General features: G+C 47.7%; 1 protein-coding gene and 1 long non-coding RNA gene across 7 annotated transcripts in view; one reads left to right on the top strand and one right to left on the bottom strand.

Moving 5' to 3' along the window:
* Positions 1 to 17,308, bottom strand: part of SUSD4 (sushi domain containing 4) — a 98,830-nt gene that overhangs the window by 9,027 nt on the left and 72,495 nt on the right. The window lies entirely within an intron of this gene.
* LOC141567922 (uncharacterized) lies at positions 11,710 to 17,222 on the top strand. Its single transcript, XR_012490904.2, has 3 exons — positions 11,710 to 11,847; positions 15,111 to 15,278; positions 17,103 to 17,222. It is a non-coding gene; the product is annotated as an uncharacterized LOC141567922 (long non-coding RNA).

The raw sequence follows: 17,308 nt of genomic DNA, 5'->3' as shown, positions 1-17,308 counted from the left end.
GCAGCCACCTTCTAAGGAAGTGCCCAGGACCATGGGGCCCTATCATTTGATCCATTTCCAGTTTCACTCTAGGGCTCTAATCAAATCCACTGCCTCCAGTGGCAGCTGCGAGCGTCCCAGTAGGTGAGCGAGGCAGCAGGAGAGGAAAGGGAAGGGAAGGATGGCTGGAGAGGAGGAGGGAGAGAGAAAAAGGCACTGGTCCTGGGGCCAGCGGCCCCCTCCATGCCATTTCTCCCGGAAGAACACGGGGAAATGAGAGTACCCCTTGCTCCAGCACCTGCTGCCCAGACAAGGGAGCAAAGAGCTCTCAGAACCGGCTTCCTGGGCTGACTCCTGACGACCAGAGCGAAGGTAGAATGCAGAGTGGGAAGACTCGATGTCTGCCGTGTGGCCAGACGGACGTGACATCTGCCACTCCAGGGGCCTCGAGGGCTCCCCCAGCTCATGCGGGGGCCTGTGGGTCCCCCTCCTCATGTGGGGGCCTGTGGGTCCCCCTCTTCTGCATCCCCAGTGAATGCTCCTCCCAGGGAAGGCTCTTCCTGGGAGAGGAGGCTCTCCCAGCAAAGGCATTCAGAGCTGAGGGGCTTTCCTCCCAGCAGGCCCTCCCAACAAGTCCCCAAGGGTCCCTGTAGGATTAGAAAATTACCAAATGGTTTTCAAGGCCCAGAAAACATCCCAAAAGGTCGCAAGGGGCCCTGTAAAAGTATGCAAGTTGGTGATCAGCAGCATTTCCCCTCCCTTGGCCTGGAGGATAAAGCACTGCTCAAACCGCTGCCTGAACCCCGAGGCACATGGTCCCACCACGTGCTGAGCACTGGCTGGACCAGACGGGTCAATCACGCAATAAGGAAAAGGAAGGCGACACTCGGTGCACCCGGCCACAAGCTGTAGAGGTGCCCAAGTTCATGCTCAAAGCGCAGCTCTGGATTGATGAGCTACAGGGTATGAGGCAGCTTCTTTAACTTCTTGGGGTTTTAGCTCCCTGTTGTGTGCACTGAGGGAAACACTCCCTCATGTAAAGTGTGTCACACAAATGTCCAGGACACAGTAGGTACTTAATACGGAACAGCTATGAGTATCACTGGTGTCCAGCCTTGCTGGAGTTCCTGTACTGCCCTCTGGTACCAGAGCCCTGGGAGGCTCCATAAGCCATCAGGACACCTGGATTGTACCAGGCCAGTCCCCAACACACCTAGAGAGAGTCTGAATAGGTCATCTACACATTTTCTCAGAGGCCAGTTAAAACCATTAAAACCACCCACTGTAGAGGCTCTCATTCCAAGACTGTCATAATCGGCTGCTAATGGAGATGCATTTTCCCCTAAGTGGAAACACTTATCTTCCCACCTTGCAGTGTTTCTCATGATTGCACTTGGCTGACCATTAGTGTGGCTGCAGGGGAAATCCCCGTGTGTCCTGGTAGGGGCAGGGGGTGAGGAGAGTTCTTTTACCTTGGAAGAAAATGGCAACAACAGTGTCATTAATTATAAACTTGGGAAGCTGACTTCAAAATAATACAGAAATACCTGAGGCTCAGGGGTCTTCCACCCCTCCCCACAGCTTCCCACTATGGGGTCAGACTGAGTCCTACTACCCCTGACCTCTCCATACCTTCCCCGAGAAGCACACAGACAGAATGACAGTTCACAACCAGGTGAGTGAAGATGGTGGCTTGGACCAGGACAGTGGCAGCCAACATAATGAGAAGTAGAGTGATGGGACATATTTTAAATTTTTCTTCTTCTACAGTAGGACTTGCTGAAAGATGGAATTGGGGTTCAAGGGAAGAATCAAAGATTGACTCCCAGATTTCTGACATGAGCACCTGGGTAGACGATGGTGCCATTCACCACATAAAGTTTTCTGTTTCGTTTGTTTATGGGAATGAAGTGGCACTAACAGTCTGGCTTTGCACTGGTTATGTTTGAGCAGCCAGTGAGAGAGTCAGCCAAGTGGCAGGCAGCTGGAGAAACCATCTCGGGGTAAGAGTAGAACTCAGGACTCATGAGCATAGAGATAATACCTAAAACCACAAGATTGGATGAACTCAACTAAGGAGAAAGGGTAGAGAAAACAGAGGAGGGTCCCCAGGCCAAATGCCCAGAAATCAGTACAAGAGCCTGGCCAAGAAGACTGGGCTGTATCACCAAAGCTGAGAGGAGACTGTTTTGAGGAGGTGGCAGTGGTTCCTAGCAAGCTGAGAAAGATGAGAGCAAAAGAGTGACCGCTGGATTTGGCCCCACGGAAAATGCTGGTGACCTTGAGGAAAGCAATTTCAATAGAGTGGTAGAGGGGAGCCATTCTGCCGTGAGTAGAGGAGTGAATGGGGTGGGAACTGTAGACAACACATCAAAGTTTGCTGAAGGGAGCAGAAAATGGGGCCACTGGAGAGCCAGGGGAGATTCTGCTCACCCCCACAGGCGCTGCAGACCTTGTTCCTATGTTATAAATGGGAGTGGCCAACATGGAGGATAAGATCGGTGATGTGGGGTGGGAGGTGGGCAGAAGGAGGGTCACTGAGACGTTGAAAGGAGATCAGATGGGCATAAGTGAACAGGAGCAGGAGGGAGGCAGAGCTGGACACGGGTACGAGAAGCTCTGAAGCCAGGGCAGTGGACAGATGGCGAGTTGCTATGTGAAGGTTCCCACTTTCTGAATGAAGTACGAGCGGAGGCCATTGCTTGGGGTGGAAGTGGGGGGAGACGCTTAGAGTGGAGAATTACACATCACTTATCACAGCCCTTAAGCCATTTATACATTTCACTATGTGCAAAAGAGGAAAATGAGGTTTAAAAATAGTCCAAGTGCCTTGTGAATATTCACACAAATTATCTTGGGGAGACAGAAGAGTGTAGAACATTATAACCTATAGTCTTTAATTTTTTTTTTTAATCCTTGTGAGCCATGGGCCTGGGTACTCTGATCCGATATCTCCATCCTTAGTCTTCCTCATGCAGCCCCCTGGATGTTCTCATGTAGGAAACAGCTGCCCCTTTAGTCTCTGCACCCCAATCTCTCCCACGGGGCTGGTGCTGGAGGCTGCTGGCTGCTTGCCACAATCACATTCCCCTCTTCTTCCTGGACACAGAGCTGTCTGCATTGCTACTATCCCTTGTTTCTCTAAGGTCTCATCAACGGAATGTGAGCAGGGGTGATAAGTGCGACTGCCAGGCCTGACCCATGAAACGCTTCCAAGCGTATGGCTCACTAGAATGGAGACAACACCCAAAGAGGACCTTAGCAGCCACACCCTGAAAGCAGCAGAGCCTCCACTGGCCCTGAAATGACTGGGTGACCCACATTCACTAACACAGCTGCATGACAATCAACTTGCTATTACTGGAGCCGTGATATACACGTGTTGTTGGGCCCCTGCTTCCAGCGGTGGTCTGCCATACAGTGTGGAACATACAGTGTGCTGCATTTAGGACCAGTACCCACGTCCCTGTCACATTCATGCTGCCCTTGAAGAGTACCTTCCTGACATCCGGAAGTGGTTCCTCAACCCTGGCTGCACATTAGCGCCCCCTTGTGGAGCTTTGCTTGACTGGTCTGGGGTGGGTCCTGGGCTCGGAAGCTCCTTAAAGCTTCCAAGGTGAGAGGTGATCCAGAACTAAACGCAGGGCCTCAGGCCAGCGCAATAGAGAGACGGGGAAAACGAAACTCTCCCTTCTCCCCCCTGCTGGGGTGGGGGGCTTACAACTGTCAGTGGGAGCCAGAGAGAATCGGATGGCTATGGTGCCTGGTTTGGGTCTCTGCCTTCCACCAGACCCTTGCTTTCCGAGTTCCTGGCCCATCAGCTTTAGATCAGTTGGGAGCCTGTTAGAAATGCATAATCTCAAGCCACCCTCCAGACCGACTGAGCCAGAAACTTCATTTCCGGAAAAGTCCCAGGTGATTCATACACACAGGACAGTTTAAGAAGTGCTGCCCCGGACCTGGAGACAACTTTGCAGCTGAGTTCAGTGTTAACGTGAAGAGAAAGCACCCTCTAAGGCCAACCTCTGGACCTCAGCGGGCCTGAAAGAGCTCGGGGAAATAGTGGGAAAGCCAGCCATTCTGTGTCTCGAGTGTGAAAGCATCATCTCAGGACAGCCCAGTGCCCATAGGAGCCAGGAATGCAGACACTGCTCTGTACACATGTACAACCACCCAAAGCCCTGCCTCCCAGCGTTCTGCTGGCTTGCAATGGTCATAACTGCCATTGCACCAGCTGTTCCCTCCGATCTAAGTTTGGGTGATAATTCCAGGAAGCTGGATGGAACCCTCCATGTGGAGTCATTACTGTTTCCAAGGCCACATCTGAAACTTTGCTTTTAAAGCTCCGGGAAAATCAATGACCATTATACAGCACATTACATTTTCCACTTTTTGGTTTTCCGTAAGAACACGGGAGGCCAATAATTGTGTCCACCAAGGAAGCAAATGATGACGAGGCTGGGGCTTTGCTTGTTCCCAGGCCGGATAGAGCAAGGTGTTTACTTGCTCAGAGATGTGCTGACAGGTCAAATTTAAGATCAATAATACGCAGCAGCCCTGAGGGAGAAGCTCTGATCGACTTTCCATCTCGGAGTCACCACATGAGGGTGTCCCTGAAGATATACAGAAATGCATCTGATGACAACTGTGAAACTTCAGTGAAAAAAACCATACAGCTTCACATAAGAAATCTGAAGTGTGCCTGGTTTGGGAGACAGGATAAAGCCACGAAAGAGCACACAAGTGAAGGAACAGGTGTAAAACCATGATTTACTGTGACAGTTTTTTGCAGTGAGGAAAGGTTGGTGCTGGGATCCAAAGCTGACAAGTATTTCTGGGTTCTCACGAGGCTGCTCTTCTTTCTTTGCTGTGATGGAAACACCCACAGCTCAGACCAGTACAGCCTTCATCACCACAAGGTGAGAATAAATCACAAGACACTGATGGTGTCCGAGAGTCCTGATATCTGTACCTTTTATAAAATAGGATTCCCCTACGGTCAGAATTCCTGTTAGTAACCTCAATGGGGCATCTTAATTTGTTGAACGGGAAAGAATCCAGGGGCACAAAATTAAGAAGGAGTGTGTCCCACAGTTTACACAGAAAGCCCGCAGGGAAGGGTACGTATAGGGGATGTCTTTTGTGTCTCTCTCTGCAATCAGCAAACCCTTCCACCATTAGATTGTGCTGGAGTTAAATGGTGCCAGTGTATCCTGGCAATATGTAAGTCCTCCTACAAATTAGATCAAAGTGCTACACTCCTAAACTTGAATGAATGTTCTGAATTTCCTGAACTGCAAATTTTTCTCCCACAATTTTTTTCCTTAAATTTTTAGTACCTTCTTGCTTTTGTCTATTAGCAAATGCTAACAGATGAGGAAATAAATAATTGATTAGTCAGTTCGTAATGATGGAAGCAATTGGTCATGCTTTGTTCCTAGCTCTGTGTGTGTGTGTGTGTGTGTGTGTGTGTGTGTGTGTGTGTGTGTACACGCATGTATGCATCCAGTTATGGGTATGGCTCTATCTTATGTAGAGAAAATAGATAGCCACATTTGCTGCTAGCAAAAGTGCTTCTAAGATTTACACAGTATTTCTTAGTGTTCTACAAAACAAAAAGCAAACAACAAAACTATGCTATTCTATGGGAAGTTCCATGCTTTTCAGACATCTGAACAAATCTGAGAACCACTGGCTTTGAAGTCGTGGACAGTGAAAAGAGAGAGTGAGCGAGTGAGAATGTGAGAAAGACTGAGAAGACACAAGAAATCCGTGCATTAATGAAAGACCTACAGGTGCAAAGTGCACTTTCTTGGGTTCAAATCTGACTCACACACTTAGCAGCGATGTGACGTTGGGTCTTCTACTTAACCTCTGTCTGAGCTGGCCTTACTACCATCATCTGTAAAACAGGAATAGTGATGCCTACATTATAGGCCTTTTATGAAAATTAGGAATAATATCTGTAAGTCACCAACCATAATGCCTGGTGCAAAAGTGGATGTCCAATGAACAGAGGGAGTCACTCTCATTATCAGCTATATTAGGAGCCAATGAGATAAAGTGTAAGCAGTAATTACAACCACAACTTTAAACAAGTAGGACACACACACTCTTTATCAGCAATCCTATTTTATAATAGGATTGTTGTTATCATAAATGTTGTTATTGCCTTGTTTATACAGATAAGGGAATCAAGGCTCTGAAAGGTGAAGCTACTGGTCCAAGATCACTCGGCAAACAAAGAGCAGAGCTGGGATTTGACCTTAAGTGGGGCGGATTCCTCCAAAGCTTTCTCTGAGTCTCGCCGTGGGGTTTCAGGTGTGCACAGAGGAAAGGGCCAGATGTGAGAGCAATGATGTCTTCACCTGCTAAGATGGGGATTATGCACAGTGCGGGAAAGCCTTAGGGGCTCTAGAGATGGAAGAAAGATGTGATGGAGGAACCCTGAAGACACAGAGGAGGGCGCCCGTTTGGCTCAGCAGGTATAATGAGCAGGTGTACCATGTACTGGGCCAGAGGAGGGTTCGCTCAGGCCCAGGGCTGTGGGCAGAGTCTGAAGGATGCTGGCCAGCTGGGATTTGGGGAGCTTTGAGGACAGCCATTTAAACCCAGAAGGGAGAGGGAGAGAGAAGACAGAAGGGGCATTTGATTCTTCTCAGCCAAGGCAGGGAGAGCATATGGTGCGGATTGAATTGTGTACCCCAAGAAGGTATGTTGAAATCCTAGCTGCGGGTACCTGCGAATGTGACCTTATTTGGAAATCGGGTGTATTGGGGATGTAATCAAGTTAAGATGAGGTCTTCCTGGAGTAGATTGGGCCCTCAATCCAATATAGTGGTGTCCTCATAAGAGAAGAGACACACAGAGGGAAGACACAGAGGGAAGACGGCCAGGTGAGAACAGAGGCAGAGGCTGGGATGGTGTAGCTGAAAGCTGAGGCATGCCAAGACCACCCCTAGAAGCTGGAAGAGGCAAGGAAGGATTCTATCCAGAGTCTCAGAAAAAAACATGACATTGTCAACACTTGGATTTTGGATTTCTAGCCTCCAGAACTGTGAAAAACATAAATTCCTGTTGCTTTAAATCACCCTGTATGTGATACTTTGTTACAGCAGCCCTGGGAAACTAGGGTCCATTCTTGGCCTGGGAGGTGGAGGCTGAGCCCTCGGGCCAGGTCCATGGTAGCTGTCAGCTGCAGCAGGAGGGTTTCCTGGCTAATGTCAGAATGCCTGCCTGAAATAAGCAGACACCGAGATTTCTTCACAGTGAAGTAAAAAACCGTTGTGTACGGGAAAGTGGTTAATTCATGAGAAATGCTGCAGAGGACGGAGGGAGTAAAAGTAACACAGGAAGCCTGGATCCCAGACCTTGAACCTAAGTGCTCCTTAGGAAGATATCAGTCATTCTCTTTGGCCAGCACCGGCAGAAACCAGGTGGGAGAGCCTTATGCTTTGGGGACAGTAGAGTCACCCACAGTTGACTCAAAGGACCACAGTATCGTTGAAAATGTCAAGCAGTGTGGGAGAGCAAGGTTCCTCTCCTGTGCTATTTTAGCAAGAGTTATCTACAGAATTCTTGGCTTCTTAGCTTCCTACCAATTTACTTTTCTTCCCAATGCAAAAAAAAAGAGTCCCTCAGAATAAGATATTTATGGTATGAAAATACAGATTGATGTAGGCACAGCTATTTGCTTGTGATCGCTTGAGCAAGGGACTAGTTTTAAAATCTGAATTCCAATATAATTGGCTTCTTTTTTTATAATTCCAGATATCTTTCCACCTTTTTGATGCCTGGACCTATTAAATCCCTTCCCATGAGGGTGGAAGAGACAGTGTTAGAAGATGCATTAGGTTCTCATCCATCAAAAAACAAACTGGTCAGAATGTAAGCCACGTCCCCAACTCTTCTGCAGGAGCCACTGTTACTGGGAGGAAGATAAGCTATCGGAAGCACCGTCTCCGCTAAGCACTTTAACTCTAGAGAAATCTGGGTGCCATTTAGAGTCGGGCACTATCTTTTTGCAAAAACAAAACCAAAAAGAACAAAACACCCTCTTCCTGTCTAAAAACAGATAACGATTGTGAACACAGGCATTACGGTGACAGATTCTAGGGGGAAAAAAGGACTACATGACAGCAAGATGGACACTGAAAGGTGTGAATATTTTACCTGCCCCTCACCCCAAATGTCTAATTACTTTGGAGAAAAAGACAGGGAATGTGGGCAACCATTCATGAAGAAAAGGATGGGTTGGGAGCTGAGGAGGGATGACCCAAAACCACAGTAATGAATACTTTCGAGTGACTCTCACCCTGAAAAAGGCCCAGGGAGCGACTAAAGGGATTTATAACCTTCTGTGTTGCACCTGATTGCAAGAGGTTTTATTGCCATGAAATACAAGTCCCCCACCTTCCCGGAGAGGAATCAAGGAAATAAATTCTGCCTGGAGCAGGGATGGAGCAGATATTCTAGAATTTAAGGACAAAAAGCTAGATTTTTTTCCATTTGTACTGGTCAACTATTTGCTGACCATCTTGAAGTCATCCTCTTGGCACAAGCTGGTGGCTGCAAAAACGGGTTGCAGCTCTGGGATGCTTAGCTCTGCACTTTTCAGTGACCTGACCTTTATATAGCACAAAATAAAGACCTCAGCTTGCACGTCAGAGGGTTTCTCAAAAACTAGGAGGAGACGACAGGCAAAGTGAGAACACTGTTGGTGAGAACCATGAACCCATTGGAAGAGAGAAACTGGTTTCCCACCTCCAAGATGGCTCCCAACAAAATCCACTCTGGCCTTCGGCAAAGGGGTAAAAGTTCCCTGTTGCCACAAAAGGTGTGGAATTCAGACGAATTCAGAATGGTGAGCTCCGGGAGAAGCTTGTGTGCAGGATTCTTGTGGACGAATGGCCCTCACTGCAGAAAACGTGCAGCATTTCTGCTGAGGCAATGTGATCAAGGCTTCCATATATCCACAGAATGATGGGAGTCTCCAATCTTCAGATTTCTTGACTAAAGAGTCAGACGCATCCCTGGGCCTTGCACCCATGAGACATTTCCCTGAAGACCCGAGTGATGGTACGTGGCTCCAGATCCAGCATGCCCCCCGGGGTGATGCAGGACCTGGACAGACTGCCTGCCCCGTGACAGCCCAGGGATGGAGGGCTTGGGAGCAGTCGGGCTCCAGCCTGGTGGGGTCCTGTTTCTGAGTGTGAGTGTGAGGTGGGGGGAGGTGATTATGAGAGTCCTCCATTGGTGTTCTCTTCATTTCTTGATTTGGTGGGAGAAAATGTCCCAGAATTCTGCCACCTTTGTTCCCTTTGGAGGGAAGAAGAATCACCTCTCTTCTTCTTTCGATGTCAATGTAAATCTCTGCATTTGAATGAGGTTCTTTTTTAAAAAAGATAATTCTAGCACCAGGAGACCTGGAGGGTTGATGGTCACGTGTTTCCAAGGAGGCTGAAAGGAAGGCAGGGTGCTGAGAGGAAGTCTGCCGAGGGGCTAAGGCGGGTGAACCTTGGACTTGGAGATGGAGACGGAGGGGGAGTTTCAGGGCCACCTACCAGGTCCGGAGCCAAAAAATTCAAGAGGAAAACAGCCGGGAAAGAAATAGCAGGGAAGCCCGAGAACCTGGTTCTACTTGAAAAATAGGAACACGGTCTCTTGGTTTTCTTAGCACAGAAAGATCAGTGTTTCTAGATTCAATAGAGAAAGAAGAAACAATGAAACTTCTTGATGCCATCGTACAGTCTACTTTTGAGTACAAGAGCCATGTGTGACCAGAAGAAGAAGCTACAGTGGCAATTACTTATTAGAGAGAGAGAGAGAGAGAGAGAGAGAGAGAGAGAGAGAGCACATATTAAGTCCAGTGATCCCTGGGGAATGCTGGTCTGACACTCAGGCAGCTATTTTCATGTAATCACTCTGCTTTAGTGTATGAACAGTAGATGGAAATCACATTAGAATAATTTACTATCGCGTGTGAACAATACATTAACAAGACTGCTTGCTATTTTGCATTTCGCTCCAATAATAAAATTTTTTTAAAAAACAACGAAAAACAAACCCTGCTAGGGTCACAAGCAAGGCGGTTATAATACAAACAGTGCTGGATAGAGGAATTTGCAGAAAACCAATGTTTACAGGAAACAAAATAGCAGAAGACGTTGTGCACTAACATATAGGCCGAGATGTAGAACGCGTTTTCAGTTCCCCAAGGGCACCTCCACGTTGTTTCAGACAGGGCTTCCCGAACCAATGTCACTGCCACAGGACGGGGAGTACCTGAGGTCTCCTCATTCCCAGGCCCAGAGAACGTACATTTGTCTGCAGAGGAAATGGAAGCGTCTTTCGTTTTGGGGAGTAAGACCTAAAAATCCCGTAAGACTTTGACTGATGTAAACTGGGTTCCTATTTAGGGTTCTAAATTGGCCGTCTACTCACATACTTGTAGGCTGGGTGTCGGAGGAGATGGGGGAATGTTTCTGTGACCCGGCAAATCATTTCATTTCTCAGGTCTCAAGTTCCTAAGGAGGCAGAACTAGACGAATGATTTTCATAGTTTATCATGGCAAGCACTTTCTTCAGATACATCTTAAGAGGGAACACAATATGTAAAACAGCCACTGGGGGTGAGACAGCTGGAACTGAGCCACCTCAGTCCTCTCTGTTTCCTAGGGAACTTCCTGGGCCTCTGGGCCTGGAGGGCAGGAGTTCAAACCCCGCTGGCCAAGTATTACCTCACCTTGTATAAACCTCTTACATTAGGCTGAGAAGAAGAGAGACGGGTATAGGCTGGGGCAAGCAGATATAAAGCAGAAGCCTTCCTTGAATCTTCCCACGAATAGAGGCTCTACTGGGTAAAGAAGAGAGAAAAAAGGGCACTCGTTGCTTTTTTCTTCATTTCCTGTTGATTTAATTTCGTATTGGATCCAGCTGCTGTCAGATCAAGGGTGAGTCTATAGGGAGCTTGACAGCCCAGGACAGGCTAACGGAGACCATTAGCCCTGGCAATTGGTCCATTCTGAACAGTGGGAAGCCTGGGTGGGTGTGGGGGACCAGTTGGCCACGGCCATTACCACTCCAAGTGAGGTGAGCAGGATTTCAATTCCTAATAACAACGACCCCACAGCACTCAATACATCTCTGGTTGTCACCAGAGCCCAACCTGGGACCGAAGGAGGAAAGGAAGAAAGAAAGGAAAACTCCCACAGCGCCTGCCATTACATTTAATGTGCTTTGGGCCAAAGCATAGAGTGGATCCTTCTCACTCCTCCCAAGCCTCTTACGTGATGAAAACCTAGGTTACAGGGAATGTTAAGAAGTCACCAGTGGGCAGCTGGGCAGATGATTCAGAAGGCAGGCATCTGTCCTCTCACAGAAGCCCATGTAGTGCCACACAGCTGGGACATCGAGTCAGGGCTGCTTTGGACTCTTGGCTCTGTAACTCACCTTCTGCGGCCAAGTTGCTGGGCCTGTTTCCTATCTGTGAAGAGGGAATAATAATATCTGGAGCTGTTTGGAGGCTAAAAAAAAATAGCATGTGAACGGCCTCATGCCAAGATGACCCCAACGAACGCCCATTTCCTCTCCCTGGAGCATCCCTCCCAGTGATGGAAGGCTCAGGGGGTGACCGTATGAATCTGAGTCGCAGGGAAATGGTCAGCAGTCTTCCAGGGGAGAACTCTCCCAGCACCCTCACCGCTTTGCTGCATCTCCCAGAGCCAGCGGAGGACAGGACAGCCTCTGTGGGGACAGTGTGTTCGGTTAAGAGCAGAGTCAAAGAACGTGGCTGCCAGCAAGGAGCCTTGGAGATCGACTCTTTCAGCTCCTTGCCTTTCCATCTATGGAAATGGCCTCTCCTGGCCGGTGAGTAGCAGGACTAGGTTGGAACCCGGCCCCTGATTTCCAGTAGGTTCTCTAAGTCCCTGGAAATGCCTGAAAGAGCAGTGTGGGTAGCAAGTGTGGGCTCAGGAAGCACAAGTGCTGGGCTACTTGTGAGCAGGGTGACCTTGGCAAAGTGGGGAAGCTCTCTGAGCCTCCGTTTCCCCCTCAGCCGGGTGGTACCATTCTTATTTCTCATGATGCTAGTTAGGATGAGAGGTCGTGGATTAAAGGTACATCCACAGTGCCCAGCATCCAGTAGGCATCCCCAAACTGTCAAATCACAGGAAGTTGTAGCCATAATAGCTCTACTTTGTGGAATCACATACCATGAGCCAGGGCAAGGAATGCACGCAGGAACAAGGTGCTTTCTGTCTCAGAGTTGCTCATAGGAAGATGAGGTGCCAGAGCCAGGGTATGGGTGAGAGAACCTCCCCTGGCACCCCCAGACCGGGGTGGGGGGCTTGGACAAGCCCAGTCATCTCTGCCACTAACAATTCATCTTTGCAAAGGAGGTGCCAATGCAATGGGGTGCGGTGTGGGAACGGTAAATAGGTGATGTCTAAGGCTTTCTAAGCTCTGAATCCTATGACGGGTGAGCCAAAACCAGCGCCATGAAATCCTGTTGTGACTCTGCCCTGTCGTTTCCCTTGATCTACTTAAAATTCAGTGTAGAAGAGTTTCCAGTTAATTAAGGAACACAATTCGACACTTCCTTATTGAGGCAAGAAGGTGGGAGGAGAGGCACAAGCTCCCCTGGGAGAGTGTCCCCACTCTGGTTTGGAAAATGACACAGTGACACTTGACTTCATCACAAACAATAACTTACAGCAACATTCCTCGGAACAGGCCTGGACTTCTTTTTTGAATGGGAACAACCTTGGCACTGGGTGGGCTGTAATTATACTTTAAGTGTTGGTCCTAGAAGTCCCCGTAAGGGGCTGTCATTGCTCTCTAGGGAAGGGCAGGTCTTAAATCTGAGGAAGCCCAGATTTCTCTGCTGTCTTTTCTGTTCCCTACGAAGGATTCATTTTGAAGTGCCTGGGTGCTCCTGCTGGAAGGCAGGGTTTTTAGAGGGCGATATGGGGGGGTAGAGTCGGGGTAGGGGCTTTTCTATCAGGTGCGTCTTGTACCTGAACAGGTTCTGCGTTGGGAACAAAGCCCACCACAAAAGCAGCTTGGGAGCTGGGAACCCTCCACGTCCAAACTGGCTTTCAGTTTTGATCCCAAATTAGAACCTTTCAAGTCATTTCACATTTGGCCAAACAGGGCTTTTCAGTTTCTTATTTTTCTCCTTTTCTTATATAAGGACGCAGACCTAAAAGGACCCCTGGGCACTAGTAAGTTCTTAGGAAATCACCCGGCTGCATTTCCTGTAATTGAATCTGAAACTGATTAAACTTCCATCTCCAGCCGTAGGAGCTCTGAAATGAATGGGAAGAGGGAGAATCAGGATGGGCACTCTGAGTTTGGGGACGGGAGGGATTTAAAAACAAAGAGTTTCAGACGTTCAGCCTCTAAGGAGGTCAGGTTTGTTTGTTGCTGGGAGAAACGCCAGCCATGAGGCTGAGGAAGCCTCTTGAAAAGGTTAGCATCCTGGAAGCCACTGCCTAAGTCATTGCAAATGAAACCTTAGGTTCCTGGAGTGATTTATTACCCCATTTGGGAAAAGCAAACACTCGAGCACAACAGAATCCTCTGGGCCCTGGGTCCATGCTCACTGCCTCCCCAAATGCCTGTGTCCCTTCCCATCGCCTCTGAGTAGACATGGGACATCATGGCTTTGCAGAGCCAACCCAACAGGGCCAAGTGACTCACCTACCTCTACCTTCTGCAGCTCTTTCAAACCCCCATTAGAACTCCTTCTAGGTGGCCTCAGAGTACGGGACCATCTTCCTCCACCCCAGAGGCCCTGGATGGCTTCCAAATGGCATATGCGGAACCGAGTTCCACCTGTGCAGGAGTGCGATTTCAGGAACAACGTACTACCATAGATACGTGAGCCCAGGAGCAGAGACCTTGTGTAATTTGTTTCCCTCTGTAGTCTCTGCACCTTGCAAAATACTCAGCATATGGACATAAAAAAATGCTTGAGTGACTGGGTGACTAAATGAATCTCACAGGTATTTCTTTAAAATAGCATACACACTGATCTCAGGTTCTTTTGAAACTCTACTCTACATGTTTGACTGGTCCTCTCTAGATTGGATCCTGTCTTTTCCCCCAGAGAGCTATTGAAAGGACTTCTGGTTAAAGGACCTCATCCCCTAATTTGACGGTTGGGCAAACAGGAATCTCTAAGTGGGGTGGTCACAACCAAGCACTTCAGTTCCAAGGTTTGTCTTCAACAATCTGTTCTCCCGGCGCTTGCTACCTGCCTCAAAGGTGCAGTCTGGGAAAGGGGACACAGTCTGTGACCAGCCTACTGGCTGAAGTCGCCTCCACTGTAACGTGGGAGACTAGTAGGCACTGAGGTGACAGCAGTGAGAGCTCACTGCCACCCAGTGGACAGCAGGGCCTCCCTCTGGACTAATGGCCCCCTGCAACTAGGATTTCTACAGGAAGTATAACTAGATGAGAAAGAAAGTCCTTCCTGTGCGAGAATTCTTTTACATTTTTTCTCTTTAAAAAATGGCTATAAAAATATCAAATTTTCCCCTGTTGGATTGCAAAGTAACCAGAACAAGTTAATTAAACAACGGGCCTTGAGAGAATAAGCTTTGAAGTGACAAAGATCCAGGTTCGAATCCCAGCTCCCCCACCCTACTCACTGAGTGATTGTGGGCAAATTACTCAACCTTTAGGAGCCAGGATTTGCTCGTCAGTAAGATGCGGTTAAACATAGTACCTGCGTCACAAGGGCAATAGATACCGTGCCAAACATTTGACACATAGTAAGCACTCAAAAATTAACAGCAATTATTATTGTTGTTCAGTATTTCCTCTGATTATCTGGAATTGGTGTTACACAAACACAGCTGAAAGTAACCAAAATATCACCTGAACAAGTAAAATAGTGTCACCATGCATGTCACCCAGGCAAACAGCCTGGGTACTATATTTCGTCCTGCTCAGATGCTCACTTATTTATTATGACTTTATACACAATTCTAAGGGCAAGAATGATGATGAACGCTTGACTGACCTACTACTGTGTGCCAAGCACGTCACTAAATGTGTTATGTTTATTACCACACTGAATCCTCACGGTCCCCCAGGTAAGGACAATCATCTCTCTCATTTTACAGCTGAGGAAATGGAGGCTGAGAGAAGCTGAGTGACTTGCCTCAGGTCAAAATGATTACGTAGGAGACCCAGGATCTGAACCCAGCCTGTCTGATGTCAAGCCGCACTCTTAACCAATACACCGCATTGCCTCCAAGACCATCCTGGGATTCCACCTCTTTTCATAGCAGGTTAAAAAAAAAGAGTCGGGGGGAGGGCAGCTGCAGTGACAGGTACACTGACAGCTGATGGACAGAGGGATTCATGGTGAGACAGGAAAGGGAAAGGGATAAAAAACTCAAGGAGAAAGGCTTCCAGAGCACAGCTGTCCAGCCCCAGTCACTCTAGGGATCAAGGACACCCTCATGTATCTAAAATCCACCTGAGGGTGTCGTGATTCCACAGCGCAGTGCAATCATTGTCACTAATGCCATCAAAAAAAGTCAAATCGTATGCTACAAAGGACAGGAACATGAGAGGGAAAGAAGGATGGGTGACGCATGAAGGGGTTTGATTCCCTGAGGACAGTTCATCTATGCTGATGACCCAGGCAATATTGCACGAATAAGGCACGGCCTTTGAAAAAGAAGACGTGAAATTCAAGGAAGAGTTTAAGAAATACGAATACAAAGGTACCTCTAAGTACTTTCATGAGTCCATACCTCTTATTTTAACCTGCTGCTTTAATGTAACATTTCCATCAAGTCTTGACACAAAAAATCCTTCAGGCCACTCACTTTGTGCCTCTCAGTTTAGAATCATGATTTTGGTGCATTTAGCCAGTGGAGCATTTAAAAGCCTCACAAACTAATTCTAGCAGATAACTTAAAGGGACAGGTACTGCAAATACAGATGTAAAGAGTATTTTCAAAATGCTGAGCAAAAAAAAGGTGTTAAGTGTCCTTCCTGCACAGGCAGCTATCACCCTGGGTTTTCAGCATCCTCCCTTGACCACAGCCCAGGCTGGCAGAGACCAAAGGACACACATTAAACCATGAGATGCATTTGCAATCAAAAGCCAGTCACAGATCCCTGTTCATAACTTGAGCTTATTGCCCCTTGAAGTTCGATTTTGTGTTATACCTATTCACATCACCTTCTCTAGGTTCCATAAAAACTGCTTTCGAAGTCCCAAAATGAAGCTTGTCAGAACATAACTCCTTGAAAGGCATTTAAACCAAATTTGAAAAGATTTCAAAGTAGGCATTTCAAATTCATGTAATCGTAACAACGATCCCTTTAGCCGATCCTCTATTCCTGGTTATCTGAGCAGGGAGAAACTTCCAGGAACCAGATGGCCCCTTCTATCAGTGGTCCCTGCTCACTTCAGCCGGCCAGCAGTGTCCAGACAGCAGAAAAGCTATTCCAGTGGAAACCAAGGGGCTACTCTTATCTCTCTAGAGTAGGGCACCAGATTGAACAAATGAAAATACAGGGGGCACTTGGTTATATTTGAATTTCAGATAAAAAAGAATAATTTTTGATCATCTCACGCAATATTTAGGACACGTTCATATTAAAAAAGTATTTGTTGTTTATCTGACATCCAGATTTAACTGGGCACCCTGTAGTTTATCTGACATTTCTACTGTAGGTTCTGATCCTCTTGGGGATTTGGGATGAGTGGGAATAGGGGCAAGTGGGGGGCTCCACTTACCAGCTTAGGAGAATGGCCAAACTAATGCCGAGGCTCAGCATTCTGGCTCTTTCTCTCTTATAACCTCCCCCTTCCTCTCCAAGATGGTGCCATGGCTCCAGCCAACCTGACTCCAAGTCCCATGTTTCCTCTAAGAGATGCCTTATCTGACCCTCTGGCCATCGGCCTCCACAACACACCTCCTAATCTGACCCTTTTTCCGCACTGACGGGCACACTGTAGAAATGCTGCTTGTAAGAACTCGTTTTTCCCCACATTCTATTGTGTCTTGTTTTGTTTCCCAAGAAAGGCTGCAAATAGGCTTTGGAGGGCTTCCTGACTGGAGGTTTTACTTCATTTGTTTTCTTCCCTCATACAGACCCCCTCCCACCACCCACTGCATTCAATAGGTGCCAAGAAGCAAATTGGTGTTTGTTCTCTTCAATCATAACTTCAAGACTGGAATTAAAGTGAGGGCTGAACAGCCAGCATGTCCAACTTGCCTGCCAGAAGTTACCATGGACTCTACACCCACAGACACTGGCCTGCCCTGCCCCCCCTGACTACTTCCTACTACTGATTAGT

Source organism: Rhinolophus sinicus, chromosome 6 (genome assembly GCF_057876585.1).
Source record: "Rhinolophus sinicus isolate RSI-liver-muscle chromosome 6, RSI-T2T, whole genome shotgun sequence".
Lineage (NCBI taxonomy): Eukaryota > Metazoa > Chordata > Mammalia > Chiroptera > Rhinolophidae > Rhinolophus > Rhinolophus sinicus.
This window is presented reverse-complemented; position numbering and strand designations above follow the sequence as displayed.